Raw genomic sequence first — 27,681 nt, 5'->3', positions numbered from 1 at the left:
ACACGTGATGCTATGGATTTAAGCCAAAGTGGTGGAGATATGCCCGGAGCTGTGGGAATTCCTACAGCCAATAGCCTTTAAGATACCAGCCCACTTGAGTGTGGTCTCTTATACTATAAATGCAGCCATAAAGCTTGTGCATACTTTCTCTCCCAGTTGTTGGATTCGTTTTCTGTTCCCCGCTTGTGCAGAGGACTATGTTCTGTGAGTCTACCCCTAAATCAATAACCATTATTATACTCATTTCTGAGCTAGTGTGGGATTACTCTATAGCGTCCATTTCAAACTCCATCCCTCTCAAATTTCTCATATATAAATTGCTGATGATATTGCTAACTTCTGTGAGATATAAGCATTATAATGCCTATAAAAACATACAGTTCTGCCAGCATTACAACACCATGAAATAACAATTTTAGATATGGAATTGTCCCAATGCATAAATCTGAGGAAATGAAATTCAAAGTAGTGCGAGAGAAGTATTGTGACAGAAATTGAGGTAAGTTTGAGGGATACAAATGAAAATAAACTAATGATTTCAACATAGTATAAAATGAGCTCATGAGCATCTATCTGTATACCTCCTGGAAACATCTAGTTTCATACCAGATATGATGGCAGAACCAACAAGACATGCACATTTTCAAATATATTCCAACATATTATTATATAGAACATGATTCGGGGTATAGATATGCCATATCCAATTTGAATTACCAAGTAGGCATAATTCAAATAACATTTAAAGACAAAATCATTAACTAAAAGTAAACAAAAGACATCAATCATTTAACAATTTCTGGGCTCACTGAAGAAGTTCAAGTGATCAACTCTAAATTCTGGCTCATTCTTTGGGTGAGTGAAGCTAACATCACACCTGCTATAAATTATACATTGGAATGTTCAGTGTGTAAGTGTTGCTTAAGTAGTATTTATACAATCTGGAATTTTAACAAAGGAATGTTATTAGTATACCATATAAACATTACCCTATTTTTAAGAAGTAAATTACCACATTTACACTAAAATTTTATTATCAAGAAAATATCAAACTTTATTTTACTTATTAATTTATTAATTATTAATTAATTAATTAATTGGCCCAAAAATGCTGGATAAAAGTCTTCATTTTCTAAGATCTTCAGCTTTCATTAGCTATACCAGGTTACACTATAGACAACCAAGGTTGTTTCCATGGATGCTGCCTTCTTGTTCCCAGGACAACATTCACATAGGAGACAGCGAAATCACCCAGTTTGCCCCAGGACCACATGCTATAATCACCCTTCATCACATCCCCCTTTAATGAATTACTGTGACATAGAACCGTTCCTTTTCATGCAACCTTATTTTCTGCCTATCAAATGGCATGTTACATTTCAACTGTTGGACAGCTGAACCCACGTATATTCAAAAAGAGTACTAATAACAATAATTGCTTTCCCTGTATCAAGCACAGCTGTGCTTAAGAGACTCAAAAGGATAAAGAGGCTAATGTAATAACAATAAATACAAGTGTTAAGGACTGAAGCATCCAATTACACCTGTCCAAAAATGTCTATTCCAGATAGCATCTTAGATTCTCAGATATGTATGTGAGATCTGTACACCAATTTGAACTAAGAAAATCAAGTGAGCAACACATAAGATACTAGTTAAATCTGAAATAAGTAAAGTCCATTATTCTTACGCTGTTTGCTCTTTATACTTAGAGCACTATAAATTATAAAATGTCCTTAATTTTTCATCAAATTGAACATTGGAAGCACATTCCAAAATTTTTTTTCTCCAATTGTAAAAGCAAATTGAAAAAACTCTTAATACGATTATGCTCATAAATGTCTAATTTTTTTTTTCTTCCAAAGGTCTGCTGACTAGGGAATAAGTGGAATACAAGCCTTGTAGGAGACACAAGACATCTGCAGGCAGATTCTAGGTTCAAATCCAGTCCCTTTGGCTTTCAAACACTGTGGGTCTAAAAGCATCATTTAACCTGCATGAACCTTCACCTTCCCATGTCTGATTTTAGAACAATATTATTATCTTTCCACACACACTTGCTATTATGATTAAATCCAACATTCCTTGCAAAGAGTACTTCACAGAAAATGCATCTTAAAAATTAGCAGGTGGTAATAATGGTAATTTTCAAATAAGACACAAAATGTGATGTGTAGAATTCCCATCAAGAAGTGTTACTATTGCTTGTTATCTAGAAATATTGAATGAATTGGTGTTAATTTTCTGGTTTTTATAGTAACTTACCTTGCAATTGACTCTTTCAATAATATTATTTTTAAGCATCATATATCAAGAATTTCACACTTTCGGATAGCTGTGGGTAAAACAATGTGTTTCAGATAACTACACAAAATAGTAGTTAAAAGGTTGATGCATCGCATCGGGCTGCCAGGGGCCAATGATCCACCCTATAGATGATTCAGAGTGATTCAAGGTACAGATCAGGCCTCTAGCATTTACATCCTATGGCCATGAGCTAAGAAGTATAGACCTGGGCTAAAGACAGTTGCAGGCAGTTGATGTTCATGGAGCAATCCTTTTTAATGTGTGTATCACAGGCAGTGAGGCAAGAAGTACAGACCTGGGCTAAGGACAGAGTCAGTAACTCCATAGTGTCTGCATTGTAACTACCACTATTCAAAGACATGTGTTTTAGCATGGCCTTTGCTCAGGTGATTGACTCTACATCCATGTACATATGAGAAGCACTAAGTGGACTCTGAGTTAGATATAAGGCATCTGTATGGACAGTAACTTCTGACTTTCCCTATCATTGGGCATGTGTTATGCATTTCTCAGATTCTTAACTCCACTCTCTCTGTGTTTTTTCTTTGTGTTTTCTTTGAACTGACTTCCATGAGACTTTGCACCCAGGACATATATCTAGGAAATTATCCAGGAATAAAACCTGCACCGTGATCACGCAACAATGAAATGCAGATGTGAAGATGTCCTGCTGTATCAAGGATTACTTTGATGTTATTATTCTTTAATTGGATGCTATCGTACCTCTCTCTTTTTTCAGTTTGCAATCTGTGTAAATTTGTGAGATCAGTTCCAAGTCTCCACAGCATCAATGTATATCTTTTGCCAATTACAGAATAGCATAGTCTTTGTGCAACGTTAAGTCCTTAAAAGTCTTGGTATGGGGCACTTTGGAATCGCATTTATATCCTTGTCATTATAGGATGAGTCACATACACACATTAATGGAGAGACGGTGTGTTTGAGCAAGGGAGTAATTTCATTCCAAGGGACTTACATTTTCACTAAAATACCCATGTTATTAGAAAAACATTTATTTTTTGTACTAAAGAACATTCTTTATTTAAGCAAGTAGAAGGCAAGAAAGTGTGGCAATATTTCTGTGCCCAACCTTCATAGTAGGGGCTTAATAACAGCACAAATAGACACCATTTTACACTAGGATTCCAACAAATTTATTCTGTTCAATAAAGGCACAGGAGCAGCAGAATGCCTTCATAATCTTGAGTGCTCATTTGAATGAACTTTTTCTTCCTTGGAAAAGAGCTGCTGCTCACTGCAAAGGAATTTTTTTTTAAAATGCAGCTCTCACAAGTACATGAATCTAGCTCTGGTTTCACTATCTGTATACTAAGTGTGCAATTAAAACATCATTATTCCACAATAACAGATTTTTTTGATTGAAGCTCAGAAAAGCTGCCATTAATTTGGTCATAACTATCCATGAACATATTCACCATGTCTCCAAGCATATTATACAATAAGGTATCATAACATGAAAAACACCTGCTTCATAAGGACATGCACGCCCAAGCAGGCTTCCCAGAGAGCTTTCAGGTACCGATAAGGCACTAAAAGACAGCGGCAAATGAAACATTTTCATAAATACACTCATCTGCACAAATTAAGTGTATATATTACTTTCGCAGTAATAGATATAGTATCTATAGCTCTGACCATCACTGCAAGTTCATGTCACAGTTTACTTTTCCTTCCATAGAATTCTAGTGCTTGACCACTTGTGACATTTGGTTCAACATAGAGCAATCACCTGTCCATTACTTCACAAGAGCCAGCATGATGACTAAACAATCTTGAACAAATTTCAGTTAATTCTTTTACTAAATTCTTGAAAATTGTAGTGGGTGTAGGTAATTGGAAAAAGGGTTATTTCCGACAACCCAGAGTATTCCAGACAACTACAGATGGCTAACGAAATCCTCATAGTGTGGGCTTCCATGGAAGCAGAGAGGTGAAGAGTCCCTGGGTGTGATGTTCAGTTCCCTGCACTTCCAGCAGATCAGAGCCCTAGATGAGATGAGCTGAGACAGCCTTTTCTTGCTGGCACAGATGCCAGAGCTTTTACACCACCATGGCTGCCTGCTAGTTTTTAACCTTAAAATCTCTTGAGTTTGTAGCACTCCGAGCTGCCAACATTGTCACTTGGACTGAGTTTCTAATTCCTCTCTTAGCCCCAACTAGTAAGATTCTGCTTAAGAAGCCTGACTTCCAAATAGAATTAAATCACCTGGACACCCTAAACTCAGTGGTACCATTGCCACTTGTATTTTATTTTCTATAGGGTGCAATTATTATATCAGTGCAGGGCTACCGAGTTTTCCATGGAGGAAACATCTGAGGTTCATGCACCGAGCAAATGAAGACCTCTACTGGAATAGAATCTTCTAATCAGATGGACTTACACTGTTTCTTAGAACTTCAAACCCTCCTACATGGTTCACAGAAGCAGATGAGTGTTAGTGCTACCTCTTGTGAACTGCTCTCCCTTCAGGAACAAACAACTCATCCTCAGCTTGACATTTGCTATTAACAAATGGACCACTCCTCACTTTGACTTTGGGTGCTTAATAAATGCCTTTGGCATTTTTTCAGAATTTTTTAGGAAAAGATGTCCTTCTACTTCTGGTACCCCATATATATTCTCTGTTACAGGCAGAACGTAAACACAGAAAAATAAAATGGTAAATTTAGATAAGAGTTAGAAGGAATCAGGAAAAGAATGGATATCATAGGAAGTATAAAAAATATTTCAAGAAAGTAATAAATGCCTGAAGAGAATCTAACTATATTTTTAAGATATGAATTACATATTCCAGCACTGAAAAGTTTAGCAACCATTAGACTTTTTTTAGTTCAGTTGGAATGTGCTTCACCTGCCATATTTGATATTCCATGTGTTGTTTAGAATTCACCTCTCATTTATACAGAATAATTTGAATGGATGGTTTTTACCCACTTTCTGCAGTAAAGTGTTAGGTTAAAATTTAAGGCTAGTCAAGAACTATACTCCTCACCAATTTCAGCTTCACTGGAGTCAGAGTGAATGGAAGCAGCAGCAAAGGCCACAAACTGCCTCTAAGTGAGCTGGTATTGAGTGGGACTTGGGAAAAAGGACCAGAATTGAACGTATCCTTCACAGTGGTTTGGGATCGCTAAGAATATTTTCTCTTGGCGTCCTGGTTGTCTTGAGTTATAGATGAAATGGCTTTCAGTAACTTTCCTTGGGATGCCTGTCCAAATAAATAACACAGAGATTTCATGGTGAAAAGACGTGGTGTGAGTTGTGGAAGGACAAAGTCAGAGTATTCTGAGACCATTCCAGAAGGAAGGCATGCTCTATTATCTTGTTCCATTTAATTAGTTTTAGTGATGATCATTCCATATGTAACAGTAGTTTTTTAAAATCCCTTTCTGTATATTGCAAACTTAAAATCCATTCTCTGAAGGAAACAACATCATAGACAACAATAGTTAACAAGCAGAATGTGTTGACTATGTACCCACCACCAACTCACAGCATCACTTAGCTATTATCTTCCCTGGGTCTTCCTAATAATATAATTCAATAGTCTCAGATTTCTAAAGTTGGTATATATGCATATGTATATGTATATGTGTGTGTGTGTGTGTGTGTGTGTGTGTGTGTGTCACTGCTTGAGGTAGGACACAACATAGCTTTCAGTCTTAATTCTAATACATAAAGAATGACTGGGTAAGAAGTCTGTCAGGATTTGTTTTATGGAGATTAAGTGAAAGCCTGTTGGCTCAGTGCTCTTCATGCATATTTATAAATAATAGGCAGGTTGAACACTGACAGATGTTCAGCAACATACTAGGGTTTTATGCTTTGTTTTCAATTCTAAAGCACGTGGCACTGCAGGGCCACTGGTGGTGACAGCATAAGGTTCACCAATGGTAACATATTGTCTTAGTGTAGGTACAGCATCCAACCTGTGGGCTTTGTGAGTCAGTTCAGAGAATGATGACTCTTCCTATTTGTTTCTTTTTTATTAAAATAAATCATTGCTTTCTTTATTAACTATGGAGTCAGTTTTTTTGCCCTCTGATCTCTAACACTGTACCGGTTTTGTTTCCTCCATCTGAAACCAAGCTGGAAAGCTATAAGAAAGAGTAGGTCACAGTTCACCCTGTGAACATTGGGTACACACCTGCTGCTCTGTGAGAAATGAACGGAGACAGGTGCTCATTTCTGGAGTTGTTTTGAATCTTTACTTCTCAAGGAAACTTCTGCCCCTTCCTCAGAATCCGACCAACACTACGATTCGCCATAACTATTGCTCCAGCGTGGAGCCAGAATAAATTTGAATGCGGAAAATCAAAAATTGTCATGAGGCACAGCAGAAACCTTCTCTTTCTACTTCTCCATTCCAACGTGAAGAGTTTTACACGTTTGCCTAAGGAACAAGCACATGTCAAGCACTCCACTGTTGAACAGAATATCACAGGATTCAAAGCTGGGAGAAAGGGAACATTTTAATAAGTGTAAAGTGACAACAAGACAATAATGTCCTTTGCTTCGAACAAGCTCACAGTGGGAATAGTTCTCTGTTGCTCTTAGAAGGCTATAAATGTGGAACACATACAATAAGTAGGGCTAACTTAAACAGCTTTTATAAGCAATTTCAGCAGGGATTGTCAGTTTTCCTTGTGAACAGTTTGGGAAATATTTTGCACAAACCAAAGAAGAAATTTTCATTGAATTCAAGCAAGAAATAACAAAGAATTCAACAGCCAAATATCTTAACATTGAAATGTCAATGAATCATAGAAACATTATGTGGAAATACTCAGTTGGAATCCTAAGATTTCATATTTGCAGTCATAACCATTCATAGGCTTATCTGAATATCCATGCCTGCAGTGATTTATAGCTTGCTGATGCATAAACTAAGATCATTCACACTTTAGGGCAGGTAAAAGAGATCAAACCTTTTAACTAATGTTTAAGTTTCACCACCCATGGGCACTTGCTTTTCAAGCCAACTTCACATCTCTTAAGTAATTATTAATCCTATGATCCCCATGAACACTCTGAATAACATCCATGATATTTCAGCTGTAATTTATGATATATTATAGATAGAGGCCTTCACAAATTTCTTTATGCACCATTCTCCCAAAGAATATGTAATTTGAATAATAATTTGAGAAAAATACAAATAGTATTATTATTCATAATAAATCATATGTAGATGAAGTCATCCATTGGCATCAGAAAACAGATGGGTTTTGATAGAATGAATCAAACTATAACATTTCCTAGATGAATTTGAGAGGACACAGGAGTTAAAATTCACTGTAGAGAAAAGACCAAACATGGCATAATAGAAATTAAAGATAGTTTACAATTTAAGAATGATTTTGCCTTTTTGAATAATAAATACATTTCTTTTGCCATTATTGCTAACTTTGCCTCTCCTTATCAAACTAGAAAATGCAATATTAAGGCAATGTGTAGAGTAGGGCAGAACTTCTATTTGCTGATCAGCCATCAAGAACATCTGACTTTCTCCAGACACACCCAAGCAAAGATTACCATAGAATGGGTCATTTCTGATACAGGTAGTGGATGCCAGTGGCAGAAGACAAAGGATGAAACTCAAGGAAATGTAGGAGAGTTTCATACCTTCTAGAAAAATTCAGTAGCGGGAGATATGCACCACTCATGTCTTCCTAATGCTCCATTCCCTTTACATTGCTCAAAACCATGTTTTTTGAAAAATATTCTTTAATTCTATATATTCCCCCATTGAAAACATAACTATTGCCCACACATTTCTTGCTCTTCCCACTTCTACGCATCCTCCCAATCTCCTCCCACTTCCTGTTCCACTGCTCCACCATCACTCTCTTAATCAAGGACTGTGACCCTCTGGTTTGTCTAGGTGAAATAACTCCCTGATTTATCTTGTCCTTTGTATCTTCTCTTCCCCTTTGCTACCATCACTTAAAAAGATAAATCTATAAAATCAGAATCTACATAAAATCCTTTAGCATTAGACCAACAAACTAGTTTGGTCACTTCTTCTTTCCAAAGTCTCTATGGGTACACATATTATGCTCTGCTAAGTTGTTGTGCCCATGTGTGTCACTCTCTTAATGGTGCACATTAAGCATCTGTATTTCATTTAAAGTCCTAAACAGAGGAGAGAATTCAATGATCCATATATTCAGAACTTTGTCTTATACTTTAGGTATATTTCATTATAACAAGATGGTTTAAGAGTTGAGAGCTAATATAAGGCAAATATATAACACATGTTTCATTTTTCATGACTAAGCAATATTCCAGGCATTTAAATGATTTCTTATATTTATCAAATGTAAAATGAAAGCAATGAATGGATATGTGTGTGGGTAAATGAATGAACAGATTAATGAATGGATATATATATATGTGTGTGTGTGTATATATGAACAAAAGTAATAAGCAGCTTCAGACAGAAATAGAACTACTATTTGAATTCTCTATAAACACCTAGAGGCATGATCAGGTGACCCCATAGGCCAATTTCTCAGCTATTAATTTTTCTAGCATTATTCCCATGGTTCTGTATTATTAGAATTTGAAATTATAGATATCTATGGGTCCTGACATTCAACTTCACTTTTGTACCTCAAATATTTAAATGTATTCTCATTTGGAAAAGGTCTGATTTTTAAGACAAAATTAATTCATGAAAATAATAATTCAGGAAGATAATAGCAGTCTGTGATGCTTTAATTGGTATTAGGCTAGCCACTTGGGATGTGGAAAATGTCCAAATGGATACATCAAGCTTCATACTGGCATATTTATTACAGTTAATATTTCAGTTATGAATTATCCTACTTTTAAAAATGCTCTTCTCTCTTGAGTAATTTCCATACCGCTGCTTAACACTGTCAGGGAGTTTTTCTCATGAACTATTTTGTGGTGGCCCTACACCTAGGAGTAGTGGCTCACTTGACCAGTCTGGGGGTGCCATTGAAGCAGCATCAAGTTTCCAACAGTGGAACATATCAAACAAATGATAAAATGATTGACTCAGTGCCATCCAAATAATACTATTCATGTAAACGCATTCACACAGAGAGAGGGAGGGAGGAATGAAAGGAGGAAGGGAGGAAGGGAGAGAGACTGAGAGACTTGCTATATTTACCATTCAGGATACCTGACACCTCTTCCCCAGCATTCTCCCCTAAGACATAAAGACTGACTTTCTTTACAGGAATCATTTTCCTTTTTTCAAAATTAAATCTATTACACTATTGCCTAATTCTCTTTCCTGTCTCCCACCATTCCCCTGTACACTTACTTTCATGCTTTCAAATTTATGTTTCTTATTTCCTTAATTGTTTTAACTCTGACTGGCTGGAGCTCAGGCTGGCTTGTAACTCACAGAGATCCACCTGCCTATGCCTCCTGAGGGCAGGACTAAAAGTCTACACCATCATGGCTGACTAGGTTCGTTTCTCTTGACTCCCTTGCCTTCTTTTCTTGGTTCCTTTTGTACTTTTTACTATCATGTCCTTAGTTGATTTAAATGTCCACGACATTCCTACATTTCCTATAGAGGAGCAGCTCTGAGGTTTCATTTCAGTGTTGTGGGTTATTTTTGCTTTTTTTGTTGCTATTGCTTAGGCTCCTTGTCATCGTGTATGCCTGGTCTGGTGTTTTATTTTTCTAATTGTATGCTAGGTTTTGTATTTGCAAAGTTGTAAAGTTACTGTGACACTAGAGCTGTACTTTCCCCCCAGAGATTAGGATTATGCCTCTCCCACTGACATTTCCACGATTCATGTTCTTCTCAGTCCAGTTTAAGGTATTAAGGTGGTTCAGGCAGTACCCTGTAAATATCATTACGCTTCCATGAGCACAACAGGGATATGTGCCTGGTGACGTAGACTATTATGACAGTTCCCTGGGGTCTGTCAGGTCTCTTTCAATCTCTAGATTTCCTTGTATTGACATTGACCTCCATAGACTAGGAGTCTGGTCCTAGAAACAGACTGTTCTCTCCTGATCGTCACACTTCTCTTTTCCTATTCTCTTTGAGTTTTTGGTGTCAGAACACATACAGTTTACTAATTTGTCATTTAAGGAATGTAAGGTAAGGTACTTTGAAGATTTTTCTTAACCATAACTAAAAGAGAATGGCAAATTATGGCAGCTCAGCTTTTTTGAGGAACTTGGTGTTAATAAGTCATCAAGTGTTTGGCAGGATTTCATGTTTTTCTTTGGTATTCTCCAACTTCCATACTTTTATGGTACCAACACATTACAACTATGCACGGAGCAGGTCTAGCACAATGGTATAAGTTATGTACAGCTAGACAACTGTATTTTCCTGAGATGGTCCTACTTTATACCTGCTTCCTGAATTCCTCTTATGCATATCCTCAAGGGATTTCCCACTCGTAAGGAGTTCACCTAAATGAGTAAGTACCCTTTTCATGGGAATTTGAGTTTTAGTGAATAACTCTTGGATATTGACATCTTCAAGACATAAGGATTTCTGTGATGTGGTGAGCCCAAAAGAAGCATTCCTTGAACCAGAAAACATTTTTAAAAATTACTGAATCACTTCAAGTTTCTAACAAATGTTTAAGGTTAGTGTTGAGCAAGCATTTCTGGTTATAGCGCTGAGCTAAGTTCCTCAACATGTATATCATAAAGATGAGACATGGAGAGTGTAATGTGAAAGGTTGACTGTAATATTATCAGCTAGTGCTAGAGCCCAGGGTCACGCCAAGAGCCACATTAAACTCATGGCACACTCTATTACCTTCAAGATAAATGGCTTATTACAGCAAGGAGGTCAAAAACGCCTCTTACAAAAACCCAGACCGATTTTAAAGCCCAAAGATGTTGGAATTTGAGATTATCTAACACATGCTTAGGTTTCTCAGTTGGGTTTTACAATTTTTTTCTATCATATATTTTTAAAAACTTTCTGTTAGAATGAAATTTTCATAAAATTGAGAAGTAAAAATTACATGTGGACTTCAACTTCCTCATTTTTCCTCTTTTCCTTCTTTACCATTGAATTAATTAGAAGTTGGTTAAGAAGTAATATTAGAGAGCGTCAAATTCGTGGTGGCGCACGCCTTTAATCCCAGCACTCGGGAGGCAGAGGCAGGTGGATCTCTGTGAGTTCGAGGCCAGCCTGGTCTAGAAGAGCTAGTTCCAGGACAGGAACCAAAAAAAAAAAAAGCTACAGAGAAACCCTGTCTCAAAAATCAAAAAAAAAAAAGAAGTAATATTAGGCTGGATGTTCATCTACTGATGGTGATTGTCTTTAATAATGATGATGTAATAACGATGATGTAATGTTAGCCTGAATGTTCATCTACTGATGGCGATTGTCTGCAATAATGATGATATAACAACAATGATGTAATGTTAGCCTGGATGTTCATCTACTGATGATGATTGGCTGTAATAATGATGATGTAATAATGATGACGTAATGTTAGCCTGAATGTTCATCTCATGATGGTGATTGGCTGTAATAATGATGAAGACAGAATTTCAGCAGGCAGGATGTATGCTGACATAATGAAGAGTGTGGGGTTAAGAATATCTAATCGTGGCACTACTTTGACTTATTAGATTTATTCACTATAGAACTCTTTTTTCTATATACAGTAACAACAACAAAAAAACCCTATCTCCTTATTCATAATAGAACTAATCTCTATTTCATCACACTGCTAAGCAAAATAAATGCAATTTTGGTCCCAATTAAGAAATTGATTCACCCATTCAAATACCTTCAAGTCTTACTTTGAAATAAATAGTTTCTAAAACAATTTCTACCCCTCCTTGCTTACTCTGATTACTCTCATTGTTTCAATGCTATTGCAAAAGCAGGAAATCTAGTTATATAATAAAACATTAAACATAGATATATCATTGGCTTTTAAAATTCTATTATTTTAAAAACATATATTATTCTACGTTTTTACAGAGTTAGGCATTTCCTGTACAAAGTATGGGTCAATGCTGCATTTTTTTAAAAGTTATATTAGAGTCTGGGAAAACAAATAAGTAGTTTTATTGTGCATATAATTTGTAATGCAATTTTTCATCACTTAAGAGCAAAACACATTGCCACATATTTAGGTAGAAATGTACTATTTTAAAAGAATCACTTTGGTTTTATTTGTTCTTCCATAAAAAGAAATTATTAGCCTCAGTTAATTGCTGAATATCTATAAGCACTTTCTGCATCAGTTTCTGCTGGGCATTTTTGTGATTTAGTGAGAACATTAATGTTGTATTAGTAACATTGAAATGGGCGAGGGTAGCTCAGCATTCAAGCAAACAAACTTTTCCCAAAGCAGCAACCACTCCAGGCCAGCATCATTTCACACTGCCCCAGGCAAAACAACACAAAAAGTTAAGATTAAAATAAAAGCAGATATAGGAAAAGCCCAGTACATAGCCATAGTATACTCTGTCCCCGGTTAACAAAACAGTGTAATAATAAAGAGACACCTTTGTGAGTCTTCCTTAGAATTATAATAAGAAGCCCTTGTTAAGGTCAGCAATTGCAAAGGACATAAAAAAGTACTTCACTTCATATAGCCTTAGTAAGATGCAACTGAAAAAGCAATGTCTGGTGGCTAAAAAGGACACAGCAAAGCTTATGGTCCAGGAGTATACTTCTTCAAAGATGATTTTTACAATCAGAAGCATAATAGGTTTGACCTAGCCCACACTAATGATGAGAATGTCCCAGGTGATATGACCATTAAAATACTACACCCTACTTCATCCAGCTCTTTGGTAAATTAAAAATAACAGCAACAACAAACATTTTAATAGCATTTATTTATTTATTTATTTATTTATTTGTGTGAGGCAGTAAGCACACACAAACATATTTGCTCCATGGCATGTATGTAGAAGCCAGACAACATCTTACAGGACTCAGTCTTACTTTCATCATTGATTACCGAACTTGAACTATCAAGCTGAAGCACCTCACCCACTCTCTATAAGAATATTTTTGGGTTATTATAAAAGGAATTGAGTACAGTTTTAAATGAATCTATGCTTTCTTTGAAGGGCCTTGTTTAACTATGAGCTTATGTGCCGAAAGGAATGCTGAGACATTTCTACAAGTGTTTATTTAGCAAGACTTACTACTGTTGAATAATAATGTTCACACTTTATTCATTTGGGAAATTGGCCTATTTTATTTTACTAACCTATTAACAACCTACTAGATTTATGTACTTCCCTACTTCCCTCAAGAGATGAGTAAGCCCTAACAAATGACCAGTACCTATTTTGTTTTGTTTTGTTTTTTGGTATTCCAAGGCAAGATTTCTCTGTAGCTCTGGAACTTGTCCAGGAACAACTAGCTCTTGTGGACAAGGCTGGCTGCCTCTACCTCCTGAGTGCTGGGATTACATGCATGTGCCACCACCATCCAGCTGGCCAGTAGGTGTTTTAAGTGATTTCTGAATGTTCACGGGTTTAAAATACCTAATAATCCACAAATATTTACATAATTGTTCCATTTCACAGATGTGCAAGGAGTGATGGTGTCAAGTAACTTTTCCAAGGTCACAGATATGGAACTAAGGAATCAGATTCAAAGCTCTGAATTTAAGGGCTGGGAAGATGGCTCAGCCTGTGAATGGTTGCCATCCAAGCATGAGGACTTGAGTTTGGTCCCCAGCATCTATATTCAAAAGGAGAGCATGATTCAATCCAAGTGTTAAATAGGAAGAAAAAGAAGGAAGTTGAGGCTTACTGACCAACCAGCCTAGCTGAATGCACAAGCTCCCTGCTCAGTAAGAAACCTTGTGTTCTAGTTTCATTTTTCTGGGTGTGATACAATATTCCACTGAAAAGCAGCGTAGAGGTGAAAGGGTTTATTTTTTGTTCACAGTTATAGGTCACAGTTTACCATGGTGGGGGTTTGGTGTCAAGAAAACAGGAACTTCAAGCATCTATCCACATCACATCCACAGTCAAGAGCAGAAAGAAATGACTCAAATAAAAGAAAAGATGTCCATTTATATGATGTAAGAGGTCCTTCTATGTGTGTTTATTTTATTGGTTAATGAATAAAACTGCCTTGACCTATGGCAGAGCAGAATATAGACAGGCTGGAAAAGATATATAGGTAGAGTAGGCGGAGTCAGAGAGATGCCATGTAGCTACCAAAAGAGACAGATGCCAGATACTTACCAGTAAGCCACAGACTTGTGCTGATACACAGATTAATAAAAATGGGTTGATTTAAGGTGTAAGAGTTTATTAATAAGAAACCTGAGATAACAGGTCAAGCAGTGTTGTAATTCATATAGTTTCTGTGTGGTCTGAGAAGTTGAGGAATGAGTGAACAGTCTCCATTTACACTTATAGGTTGAGTCTTTCTACATTAATTAACATTAATCAAGGCATTCTTCCACAGACATGCACAGAGGCAAACCCTACATAAACAATCCTTGAGACTCTATTTTCAGATAATTCTATGTTGTATGGAGTTAAAAATCAAAGTGAGCTACCATACCCTGTCACTAAAAGTTGTCTTTAAAGAAGATACCCAACATCACTTTCACATTTATGTTCACAGTAGTGCACACACACAAACACATACACACACACATGATACATATATGCATACACCAAAAATTAAAATTAGGATAACGTGATCTCATAAACATCAAACCCATTCTTGAATACTTTCTCAAAGAGCAAATCAGACATGTCTTTCCAAAATAAATGAGACTCATCAGATAGAAAGATAAGAAGATAGACAGAGAGAAGAGATAGGACTTTCCAGAAATGTATCAATTGTTAATTTCTACAGGAGAGCTAATGATATTCTTGAAGTCATCCTGAAGACCACTGTGATTTAGGGAGAGGTTTTTTTCATGCAAAGGTAATTTTAAGTCAACATATGCTATTCCTCATTCATACAGGGAATAGGGTTATGTGCATACACGTAAGGTTAAATAGCCAGACATGAACTTGCTGGATTTGTCTTGTTCTATTCTACTTAAATTTGTAAGAACTAACTATAGAGACCAGACTGGTATCAACTTTGCAATCTTTCTGCCTTTACTTGTTAAATTTTGGGATAATAGGTATATGCCCATATATATGAAAGCTTTTATGATGAGAATTCTTAGCTCTGATAAGTTTGTTTGAAAAAAAACTAGATATTTTCTATTATAGCATGCTTTTGAAAATATTTTAAACATAAGTCTTTTGGGGAAAGATCATTTGAGATAATTTTTAAACGAATTATTTCCTTTGTATCTTCTCAAAAACTTTCCTTCCCAATGCATCAGATACCTTATAGAGGCAATAAGAAGCATGTATACTGCACCTATAAAGATGGAATTAGTGAAAGCTTCCAGTGTGCACACTTGTTAGGATGGCCAGAATCCAGCACCAGCGCTGGCAAGACTGTATATACAGCATCAAGATCTTCTATTAACTGCTAGTGGTGAAGCGAACTAGGACTGCTAGCTACCCTGGACTGTACTGTCACAGAGATAAGCACAGCCTTACCATATGACCTAGCAATTCTACGTCTTGCTAGTTACCCCCAAAATGCCTAAGACTATTTCTTCATAAAAGACACATGAACAAAGGATGTTTTTAGCAGGTTAATGAATAGTTTCTGAATTCTGGGGACAATCCAGTTTTTTTTTTCCCGGAAAGAACATAATAAATAACTTCATCAATAAAGTAGAGTGTCATCCAGGCTAAGAAGAAAGGCAATAGTAAGCTATTAAAGGCATGCTATAAACTTGGCTGCATACAAATCACTAAAGGAAGCCAAACTGAAATGGCTATATATTATATGATTTCAAGTAGATGGCACTCTGAGAAAAGCAAAACAATAGGGGAGAAAAGACCGCTGACTGTCAGACGTTTGAGAGGAAAGAGCAATTAACACAGCGCAGAGAGCACGTGTGGCCATGAAAAGAGTCTAGTGTAACACATGGCCTCATATATTTCATAACATGAACAAAAACAAAAGCTCAGCATATTGGATCTTCTCTAATAGACATCTTTAAAACTTCAGAACAAAAGCTAAGGGTAGGTTTGTTGCTTCAGGGCTGATCAGTCCTGATTTTTCAGTCCTCCTATCATGGTAACAAATGATATGCCTAGTCATGTGCACCCTTCAGCCTTGGCTCTAGAATAAGGAGAATTATCCCCTGGAGACCAAAAGCCACATAGAATGATGGCTGACTGAGAGTAAATCCTGTTTATTTTAACTATAAAGATTCAAAGGCTTTTCTTCTTGCTTTTTCTGTTCAGCCTAATCTACTTCAGAGTATAACCTGTTAGAACACCACCGAGAACAATTTCCACACAAAGCCTTTATCTTACTTAAGTAATTTATCCCTAAGACGTAGCACAGATCCTGACATCAGGCAGGCATTCAAAAGTATTTCTGGAAATGAAAAAAAAATCTACTTATACTCTATCATAACAACAGTAAAATAAAGGACAATATCTAAAAACCTAGGGAAAATATTCTAAGAAACTACATTAGAAAAATTCTAGAATTTACAGAAATTTCTACTCAAATTAACTCATAAAATATTGATATATGAATTCTACAAAGGAGTCACTATTTTAATCACTGGTTATACATGCAGTTAAAGCATCCCACTAGGCAAAAATATAGTAATATTTTTATAGTATAGTATATAATATAGTATAAAAATATAGTCTATGTTACTCAAGGGACAGCAACATTTGTGATTTGAGCTTGTAACTGATTGGTGGAGGTCCACCCCCACATTAACAAAGGCAATGCGCTTTGTGCACCCCCTCACCAATTTAAATCACATTAAAATACACTCTCATGGGGAGAAAGGATTATCGGAGCCAGAGAGACCAGGGGGACCACAAGAAAAATACAGAATCAACTAATCTTGGCTGATAGGAGCTCAAAGAGACTGAATTGTTAACCAGAGAGCTTGCATAGAACTGACCTAAGCACTTGGAATATATGTTACAGTTGTGTAGCTTGTTGTCCCTGTGGGACTCCTAACAGTGGGAGCAGGGGCTGTCTCTTACCATTTCACTTGCATTTTGGACCCTTTCCTCCTATTGGGCTGCCTAATCCAGCCTCAACAGGAGAGGAGATACCTAGTCTTATTCTAACTTAATACACCACGATTGACTGATATACATGGAAGGTCTGCACGTTTCTGAAGAGAGGAGGAGTGAAAGGGGGACAGAGAGAGGAGGTTGGATGGAAGGTCTGGGAAAAGAAGGAAGGAAGGAAGGAAGGAAGGAAGGAAGGAAAGAAGGGAAACTGTAATCAGGCTGGGGAAATTAATTAATTAATAAAAATAAATTTAAAAAATATACCCTCACAAGAAACATAATGTGTGATTAAATATTTGGGCACTGTAGACCAGCCAACTTGACACAATTATAATTAGCCATCAGACTTGACTTTCTGAACATGAATTTTTATTTTATATGGGAATGAATAAATAAAGCCTTCTAATGACTGAATATTAACCACAACACCTCTTGAGATTCTTTATTATAAAATCTTCAAGAGGTATTTCTTCTGGGTTCTTCCTCCTTGCAAAACACGGGAAGATGAAACTTGGCATGTGCATCTGTAAACAGTAACTACATTATCCTCCTCGATTTGGATATGGTGTTCCTGTTTTGTGCTATACACAAAAGATGTAAATGAGCTAGCTTCTCTGAGAAAAACAAGTATGTCTATATCAAAGCAAAAGATGCACATGGAAGATGTACATGGAAGATGCACATGGAAAGCAGAGGATATCCATAAGACTCTTTAGGAGTGGCTTAAGTTTAACTGAGAATAAACACAGGGTTTACTCACTAATACTCCAAGCTCTCCAGAGCAAAGCTCTAGCAGCAATGCCCCGGATGAGCTACATGTATGATGTGTCTATTATGAGACACAGTTGAAGGGCACTTGCTAGGTAAGGCTGAGAGAACTATTGTGCAGAAAAAAATGGGAGGATTGTTGTCAGGTTTATAGCCCTTCAAACTTCCCGGGGCCCATGATGAGTGCAGTGGACAATGAGCAATCATTGAGTACACTCGGACAGTGTCTCATGTCATTGGGTACACTCTGACAGTGTCTCGTGTCATTAGGTACACTCTGACAGTGTCTCATGTCATTGGGTACACTCTGACAGTATCTCATCTCATTGCGTACACTCTGGCAGGGTCTCCTGTCATTGGGTACACTCTGACAGTGTATCATGCTCTCTGTATTTGCTGTATGCTCAGGAAAGATAAATTCTCAATGTTATATTATTGCTATCAAAGATAATTCTGTCATGGTGTAGGGTTTTTTCACCTCACATGATTAAACATGTTTTTCATATTATCACGGTTTATTCTTACTTGTAGTATAAAATAGTAATGTGGTAACATATCACTGGATAGGAGCTCTTTAGACCATCAATGTTGGTTAAAAAAAACTGAGTATATTAGGAGTTATCATTAATAACTTTTATCAAACTTCATCCATAAGCACATTTCCTCATAACTCATCTAAGCACCCCTGAAGTGCCAATCTGGAGGCAAATGACTTATCTGCATGGTTCAAAACAGTATTATGCATGCAGGCAGTGCCTTCAACAAGTTCATTTGTGAAATTTAATCACAAAGGAGGCCTGACCGTCTGACTAGACATTTAGTAATCTCACAAATTGATCACATGTTGTAACTGAAGTTAGGAAATTGAGATTTCTTATCATGATACCCATGCAAATTTCTCTGACTGTGAGACAGAGTGTCTTTTAAGAATACTCAATTTTGTTCCTTTCAAGATAGAACAGAAGTATCACACCACATGAGTTCTACAACCATGCTGAGCAAACCAACTCTCCTAAACAGCCTGACCAAACTGGGTCTCCCATAACCAGTCTTTATGAGTCCAGAATGCTTCAAACACAAAATTTGAAGCACAGATTATAATCAATAATTTGCAAGCATCCTTTGAGAAATCAATCTCTTCTCCTCTCCCTGCCTCTGTTTCTCTGTCTCTCTGTCTCTCTGTTTCTGTCTCTCTCTGTCTCGGTCTCTCTCTCTCTCTGACACACACATACACACACACACACACACACACACACACACACACACACTTACTTCTTCTCCAAGATGTCAGTTTTTATGAACAAGATGAGGAAGAAAATGCCAATGAAAAGTAAGAGTATAATATGTTTGCCACCAGAAGAGACTCAGCAACAGAAGCAGAGGTAAAAATGCCAAGAGCAAACAGGCACTTGACAAAGCAAACCTTTATTGATTTTTGGTTAATCTCATCATACATTATGGCAAGTCAACACCCCATGCTTAATAGAAGCAAACTATTGTATACTGAGTGTCATGAGTGAAGGTTGTGTTAACAATTAAATCATGCATATCTCTAAAAAGTTAAATATTAAAGACTACAAAAAATCCAAATTCTTAACTTCCTATAAACTATAACAGTTTTTATTTTTTGTTTTAATTCAGAAATTTGAATTTTATATTATATACAATATCTCACTAAAAGTCAGATTTTCTTGTGCTATTTCAAGATTTAACTGCTGTGTGAATTTAAAATATTGACAGATATTTTCATAATATTCAATGTTCTTAGGCATTGATGACATTCTTGGTTTTCAAAGTATAGCTATTACTGTGGCCCCAATTTTTCATATTTTTATACAGATAATCTCTCTTTTATTTTCTCTCTTCCTTTTTAACTCTTTCTGTATCTCATATAAATGACTATACAATATACAATACAATGATGACAGAAAATTTAAATATAGTCAATGTGTATTTCAGATTGCATTTATTCAAATTTCCATGTTTATTTTTCTATAGAAATAGTTGGTAATATAAAAATAGCTTAATTTAGAAATCAACATTTTGAGTCACAGAGGTAGTTTTTCTTTTGTGGAAATTTAGCACAAAGGTGCAAAGAAAATTCAGTTCTCCCTTCACAACACAAAATAACAGTTTGCTTATTAGATACTATGGAGACAAATTGGCAAACAATTTCATTCCTGATGCCTCCAGTTGTCTCATTCCACATCACCTGGTAAATGTCTTCGAGAGCCTTGATTGAAACATTCCTCCTGGGAAAGCTTTATAATGAATTGTTTCAATGCAATCCATGGAATTCTCCAATATCTGCTTTTGTCTAGTTGTCTATATATCACTCTGTTTACGAGATTCTTCTACTTAGAGTCTCCATCGACAGCTGTCACCAAGTAATCACCAAAATATAAGTAAATAGGAAATAAACATACAAGTCTCACTTGCTATTTTTAATCATCAAGTCATCTTGACTCTACTCCTTACCTCTCTACACCCACAGTGTCACCCATTTCCTTACTAATGTTAAGTCCATAATCTTATACCTCCTTCTGGTCCCTTATAGCTGAATATACTTAACTATAAACCAGACCTTCTCTTTCCCCAATCTCATAACATGAGCTTTCATAGCTCATCTGTATCTAGCAAATAAAATTCAAATCTTTCACATAGAAATTTAAGTTTCTATTTATAATGCAGATTTCAGTTGCTACCACTCTGCTCCTCAGAATTACAAGTTCCCCCCTTCCTTTCACATGCCTTATTGCCCTCTAAGAGTGAGCTTCAATTCCATACTTAAGACTGGATCTATCCCTCCAAGCTTTGTATATGCTGGTTTCTGTCCGTATCATTGTTGATCTAGTCAACTTTAAATTTTTGCATATAATTCACGTTATAATGACATCTGAAGGTGAGGAGTTTCTTATTTTCCAAGGCAGTCCATTTGTCAAATGCTATTACTGAATATGTTATTCAATGGTCTGGGTTATGATTACTTAAAAACACACAAATATTTTTCTTTCCTTGCTATATCTTAAATGATTAAAAACACATTATTCTTGTGTTTCTATTCTTAGAGGTTAATATCCACAAATCTAATACATATATCTTTTTCTCACCCACTAAAATTGGGGTCTGGAATTTTACTGCATATGCCCAACTGCAGTGTGATCATTCTGACAGAAAGCCCAGCTCCTCCCTTCATATAAGGCACACCTCAACCAGCTCCACAGTTGAGAGACAGGTTTGACAAGTTGTGGATCATCCAAAAGAGAACTGCCATTGACTGTCATCCTAGAGAGAGAGGGGTCTGGGGCACAGCTGTGCTATCATGCACCACTTGGTCACCATTGCCAAAGTATTCTGAGCTCATTGGCCAAGAATACCTTCTGTCTTACTTAACTGAATCATCTTTGCCCTATTCGCCAAGATGAGAATATTAAGTTGCATGGGAACTCATTCATCGGTGCTATAAAACTTACTGTGTAACGTGTGCAAGGGTGTGAGAATGGAAGGAGCTTTGGTAGAAGATATAGAATACTATAATCAGTACAAAGGCATGTATTTTTAAGTAGGAAGTTTGTCCCTCAACATAGAAATAAAATCATGAGGTCTCCAAAGTGTGGTTCCTTGAGTATCACCATCGAATCATTTTTTTTTCCATTTTTGAAACATTTTTTTCCAATGTATTCTTGCCTAATTTCAATGTATGGGTTCCTAATTTCACACAATCATATACAACATGTTTGGACACACACAATGTCCAGTGACCTCCATCCACTCTCCCACTGAAACTCCCCAGCAATCCCCCCACACTTTCATGTGTCATATCTCCTTGGTAATCTTCTTGAAAATGAGTTTAAGGAGCTGGCCTGTATGGGGGGAGGACTATTCACTGGAGGGTAGACAGGTAACAAGAGGTGACACTATAGTGGAAACCGACTTCTTCCCAAACCCTTCTATTCTTCAAGTCCCATGAAGTTCCATTCTTCTTTCCTTAGGGGACCCCACATAATCAAAAATAGATCAGGTGTTGATTCTCCAGGTATATTTACTTTCATCAAATATTATATCTAAAATGTATTTTAACTAACACAACAGAACTTTGACCTTTGGCCATAATGTAAGAGACAGTCCTAGAATCCTCCCTGACATAATTCACAGGGAATACTCCATGGCCTAAGATATTCCTCAGAGTTGCTAACAAAATTCTGTGGTGCCCAACAAGACGACATTATGGTGTGTTGAACACGCACAATTAACTTTAATATCATAAGCACGCCCTTTGGAGTAGCGTTTGCAAATATACACGTGACTTGAATAGTACGGACTTGTCTCCATCCTCCAGGAGATTCAAAGTACTCATCTGTCGCCCGTTGTTCATTTTAATTGTGAAAATATAGGACACATTTGAGAAATACAGCTCTGGTGATCTATTACTTGAAGTCTTTGCATTAATTTCCAATAACTCTCTAAACAAATGCCAAGGTGGACACCCTCACTCCCATAAATTATTGTTTATGAAGTAAGCAGCTACCTGATTTAAAACAGCAGATTTAAAATGTTACCTTTGGCTAATGCTGCATCCTGGGCACCTTGCTGGGTTCTTACCTGCCTTGAATGCAGTGTCTAATTGATTTGAGAACTGTACACTCTAATCCATTTCTGTCTGAACCTCCTTATTAAAAAAAAAACCCTAATGTTATTACCATGATTACCAACTTCCTTAAGTGTTTTGCTTCTAATTGCTTCCTCATTTAAAATTTTAACTTCCCTAACACTAATTTCACTCACTGTATGCCTTTCTCATTATAATAGTAATAATGTTCACCTATTCTTAAGAAATATTAATTTCAAAATTCAAGGATTACACCTGCTTTTCCATGATGCTTAATGGCCTAGAATTAGTGAGTATTAAAGAAAAACCGATTGGGGAAAAATACAGTCTTTCCACAGTCCTTCCTATGTCACCTCAAGACAACTCCTGATGTGGGATTCCTCTCTGTAAGCCATGAATACCATTGGTTAATAAAGAGGCTGCTTTAGACCTGCATAGGACAAAATAGAGGTAGGCGAGGAAAACTAAACTGAATGCTGGAAGAAAAAAGGCGGGTCAGGAGAAGCCATGTAGTCCTGCTGGAGACAGATGCTGGATAGAACCTTGCCAGTAAGCCACAGCTCCGTGGTGATACACAGATTAATAGAAATGGGTTAAAATAAGTTGTAAGAGTTAGCCGATAAGAAGCTGGAGCTAATAGGCCAATCAGGGATTTAATCAATACAATTTCTGTGTGGTTGTTTCAAGTTTGGGTGACCGGGAAATGAACAACAAACTCTCATTTTCTACATGTTTAACACAAAAGATTAAGTCCTTTCTAGCCTTGAGTGATATGACTGGCTCCATGCCTGACAATCCCTTGGACGTTGTTTTCCCAGGACAGCTGCCATTTCAGGGACTTTAACTTGTTCTTCCATCTCTTAGAAAACATATTCTCCAGATAGCCAAGTGGGTTATCTACTCATCTTCAAACATTCAATCAAATATGCAAATTCACTAAGCACTTTCCATTCCCCATCCTTCATCCCCATTGTGGTATGTTAACACCACCATCTAAGGTGCTATTTACTTTATTAATTTTTAATTTTTGTTGCCTCTCATGTAATAGGCAAAATCTGCTGTGTCTTTGTCCCTCAGACAGATGTATCACCTTTCATATCCCGTGAGTCCTCAAAGAAGCAGTAGTTTAAGTGCTGTGGTGAATGTTCTATATTTGCAGATATAACTGAGTCTGTTGAGCAGCCCAGACTTCAGAAACGACTACTCCCACTAGGTGGTCCTAATGCTGTAACTACCTCAACCCTTAAAAGCAGTTGACAGTGGGCAGAGGAGTCAGTTGAGGTATAGCAAAGGAAGAAGACAGAGGAAAAATGAGACAGGGAGAGGATAAAGATGCTCAGGCATGAGGAGGCCATGGTATGCCTCAGATTGGAGAGAGAGTGTGATGAGAAAAACCATCATCCTAATGGAGGTGACAGAGGCTCTGGTAAGGGACACCCCAGCCCTTACAGTCTCCAAGATGACCCTGATGGTGATAACTTGAATGAGCTTTGAAATGGCATCTCCCAGACTCGGCCCAAGGAAGCACAGCTCTGTTATGAAAAGGTGATGCCCCCTTTAATTCTCCCTTCACAAAACTCACACAACAGATACTGTAGAGCCACCTGTAATCTACAGATACTCAGCAGGTATTGTATTAAGTCACTGAAACTTCTTTTAACTTCTATGGCAGCAACAAAAAACTTAATGCAACCTAGGAGAGTACAGGTCTGGGGTGGGGGCAGCAACTTTTGTTCCCTTGGTTTCTGTTTCACTGGTGTCTTTATTTGAAACATAGAACAAATCATTAAAACAGTAAACTATACAATACTTTTGAATTAATATTTATTTGTCATATATACTTGCTTCCCCAAAACCTATATCTCAAAAGTAAATTAAATATTTACTCCAAAATATATTGAAAACTGATATTAAAATGCATGAACTGGATTGACTTGAGAACACTTTATTAAGGAGTTAGCATCTCCATAAGTTCCATGAAGCAAGATGTAGGAGGCAATCAAATATCGAGATAGCCTAGCGCTTTCTAAAATACAGAATACAACTTATCAGCAAGTGATAAAACCAGTTCCTGAGGCTGATATTTGAAGGAGGGAGGGGGAAGAGGAAGATAAGGGGGAAGGGCACAGAAGGAAAAAGACTAAAAGGTAAGAAAGAAAGAGAACCGAAACATCAGAGGCCAGCTTTAACTGACATGTGGCAGATACAAAAGTGTGTGTGTGTGCATGTGTGCATGCGTGTGTGTGTGCGTGTGTGTGTGATGTCTGTAATGAGTCACAAGATAAGGTATATATCTTACTGTCGGTGCTATAATATAATTTCTAAACCACAGCCCTAAAGGTCATTTGCCTTTGTGCTGTAGGCTAGAGTGTAATTCAGGCCCTGACTGGTAGAGAGATGAAGACAAATGGATGGGGATGTGCAGGATAAGAACGGGGTGATTGAGAAAGAACCACACTATTCTAAATGTGTACTTACATTTACCAGGCAAAGTGAGCTTTGGGAATGAAGAAGGCATACAAACTGTGCCATCTTAAAGGAATCAAGTAAACTTTAATCCTCCTGCCATGTTCTCCCTTTGCCTTGGGTCTGAACAGCACCCTTGTCCCTGTTTAGATCTCCCAGCACTGAGCTTTGATATAAAATCCAGCTTTATCTGGAAGGGGCAACTTGAGGCTTTGATCAGTAAAATTCACAAGACACTGTTTCTTTCCTCCCTCCTAAAACTGGTCTTATCTGTCTTCTGAGGTTAGCCATGTATTAACGTCATATTAATTTAGTTGTGAAGGAAGTTAGAAATGTCCTTGGTACACACAGCCAGAGAGCTTGAAACTGAATTGACATCTTCATGCCTTTGAAGATGACAGAGCTAAATCAAGGACATTGCTAGTCTGTTATTTTAATAACATTAGTCTTGACACTATTTGCCATTGATTCCAATGCCCCCTCTATGCAGGATGCTGCCCAGAGATAAAAAAAAAATGGTGTCTGGTGATGGATAGAGATAGAGACAGAGACCCACACAGGAGCACTGGACTGAGCTCCCAAGGTCCCAAGGAGGAGCAGAAGGAGGGAGAACATTAGCAAAGAAGTCGGGACCACGAGGCGTGCATCCACCCACTGAGACAGTGGAGCTGATCTACGGGGAGCTCACCAAGGCCAGCTGGACTGTGACCGAAAAAGCATGGGATAAAACCGGACTCTCTGAACATGGCGAACAATGAGGGCTGATGAGACACCAAGGACAATGGCAGGGGGTTTTGATCCTACTTAATGTGCTGGCTTTGTGGGAGCCTAGCCAGTTTGGATGTTCACCTTCCTAGATATGGACGGAGGGGGGAGGACCTAGGACTTAACACAGGGCAGGGAACCCGGACTGCTCTGTGGACTGGAGAGGGAGGGGGAGAGGAGTGGGGGGAGGGGGAGAAGGGTGGGAGGAGGGGGAGAAGGGTGGGAGGAGGGGGAGAAGGATGGGAGGAGGGGAAGGGAAATGGGAGGCTGGGAGGAGGTGGAAACTTGTTTTTTGTTTATGTTTTTTTTTCTTCTTTTCGCAATAAAAAAAAAAATGGTGCCACAAACGCTACTCATTTCCCCGTCTCAAATGCATGTGCTGCTTGTGGGCCATGATTATTTTATATATCTCTGTGTTGTCCATTTTCTCTAGTATGGTTGATGAACTTTACTAAGTAGGACTGGTGTAGTATAAAATAACAGCTATGTCAATGCTGTATTTCCTTTTATGCTTTAATTATGAGGATTGTTATTATATAATATGTTCATTTTCACTGTATCACCTTTAAAACTCAATTTTGTTCAAAGGTATATTTAAAAAATATATAATTCCTATCCACTTGAGGTATTTGAAGTATATCATTAAAAACAAAAATACTCCAGCTAGCTACAAATTATGCCCCCACGAATTCATCTTATACATGGGAAGAGTAGGCAGACTTTGGATACATTATTCCCAAAGATGATATTTCTAATGACAAGGTAGAGTTTTTATCATGTTTTCCTTAAGTAAGAATCAAACCTAAGAGCTACAGACCCCTCTGTTTTGGAGCATGATGTCCTCACCAACAGATCAGAAATTGAAATTCTAAAGCAGTCCATGACTTCCTTAGATCTTCCCCACAGAAAAAAAAAATATCAAAACATTAAAAGCAATGAAGTATAGTCTGTTTTTCCTGATGATCCCAACAGGGTTAAAGATATTTTCTCATATCTTACAAGCTCTGCAGCACCTTTCCTCCCTGCTATTTTGTATTGTATAATTAGCATATAATTATGTGCTCTTTTACACCGGAGAGACTATTCTTTTATTAATGACTCTAAAAAAAAATTCCTCACTATTTATCTTTGAAAAAGAGTTTAAAATAAAAGGCTCATATGACTTTTCCCCTCTCTTTATCTTAAATCTTAAAAGTAATGCAGGAGATAGTTTTGCATGTCATAGGTGCTCCTAAATTTTTCTCCTTAAGCATGAGAAGGGGAAAAATAAATTGGAAACAGTTGTTGCCTTTTCTATGCTTTTCAGACTAAAGGGATTTGAAAACAAAAATTTGATGTTGCCTAAAACTATCTGTTCCTTGTCTTCCCTGCTTTCTCGGGGGAAAAAGTAGGTCAGAACAACAACACCCAAGCTCTCTGAATGGATTATAAAGGCAGAAGCAGGGTATAATTAACATTTGTGATCAGGGCAATGAGGCTCCAAATTAGTCAGATGAACTCACCCATTCCTGATTTCTAGTCCATTCTGGAAGATGCCATTTCTCTGGGCTGAGGCCATGCATGCCTCACTGCTGGGTCTGTCTGACTGTTCTCCTTCCACTGTGAGGCTTACCTGAACATTCCAGATTGGATATGGGCAATAATATGGGAAGGTGTACATTAT

At 37.2% G+C, this 27,681-nt stretch overlaps 1 protein-coding gene across 2 annotated transcripts in view; it reads right to left on the bottom strand.

The window, feature by feature from the left end:
• Positions 1 to 27,681, bottom strand: part of Tafa2 (TAFA chemokine like family member 2) — a 452,112-nt gene that overhangs the window by 5,627 nt on the left and 418,804 nt on the right. The window contains exon 5 of one of the 2 annotated variants that reach the window (XR_005976475.1): positions 6,477 to 6,722. The exons of the other annotated variant lie outside the window; for it this stretch is intronic. The gene's annotated coding sequence lies outside the window, so the exon portion shown is untranslated. The remainder of the gene's footprint in view (positions 1 to 6,476; positions 6,723 to 27,681) is intronic. 2 annotated transcript variants of the gene reach the window in all.

Source organism: Microtus oregoni, unplaced genomic scaffold (genome assembly GCF_018167655.1).
Source record: "Microtus oregoni isolate MIOR12 unplaced genomic scaffold, Mior012 000001F_ref0000356, whole genome shotgun sequence".
Classification (NCBI taxonomy): domain Eukaryota; kingdom Metazoa; phylum Chordata; class Mammalia; order Rodentia; family Cricetidae; genus Microtus; species Microtus oregoni.
Note: the sequence above shows the minus strand (reverse complement) of the source record. Positions and strands in the feature narration are given on the sequence as shown.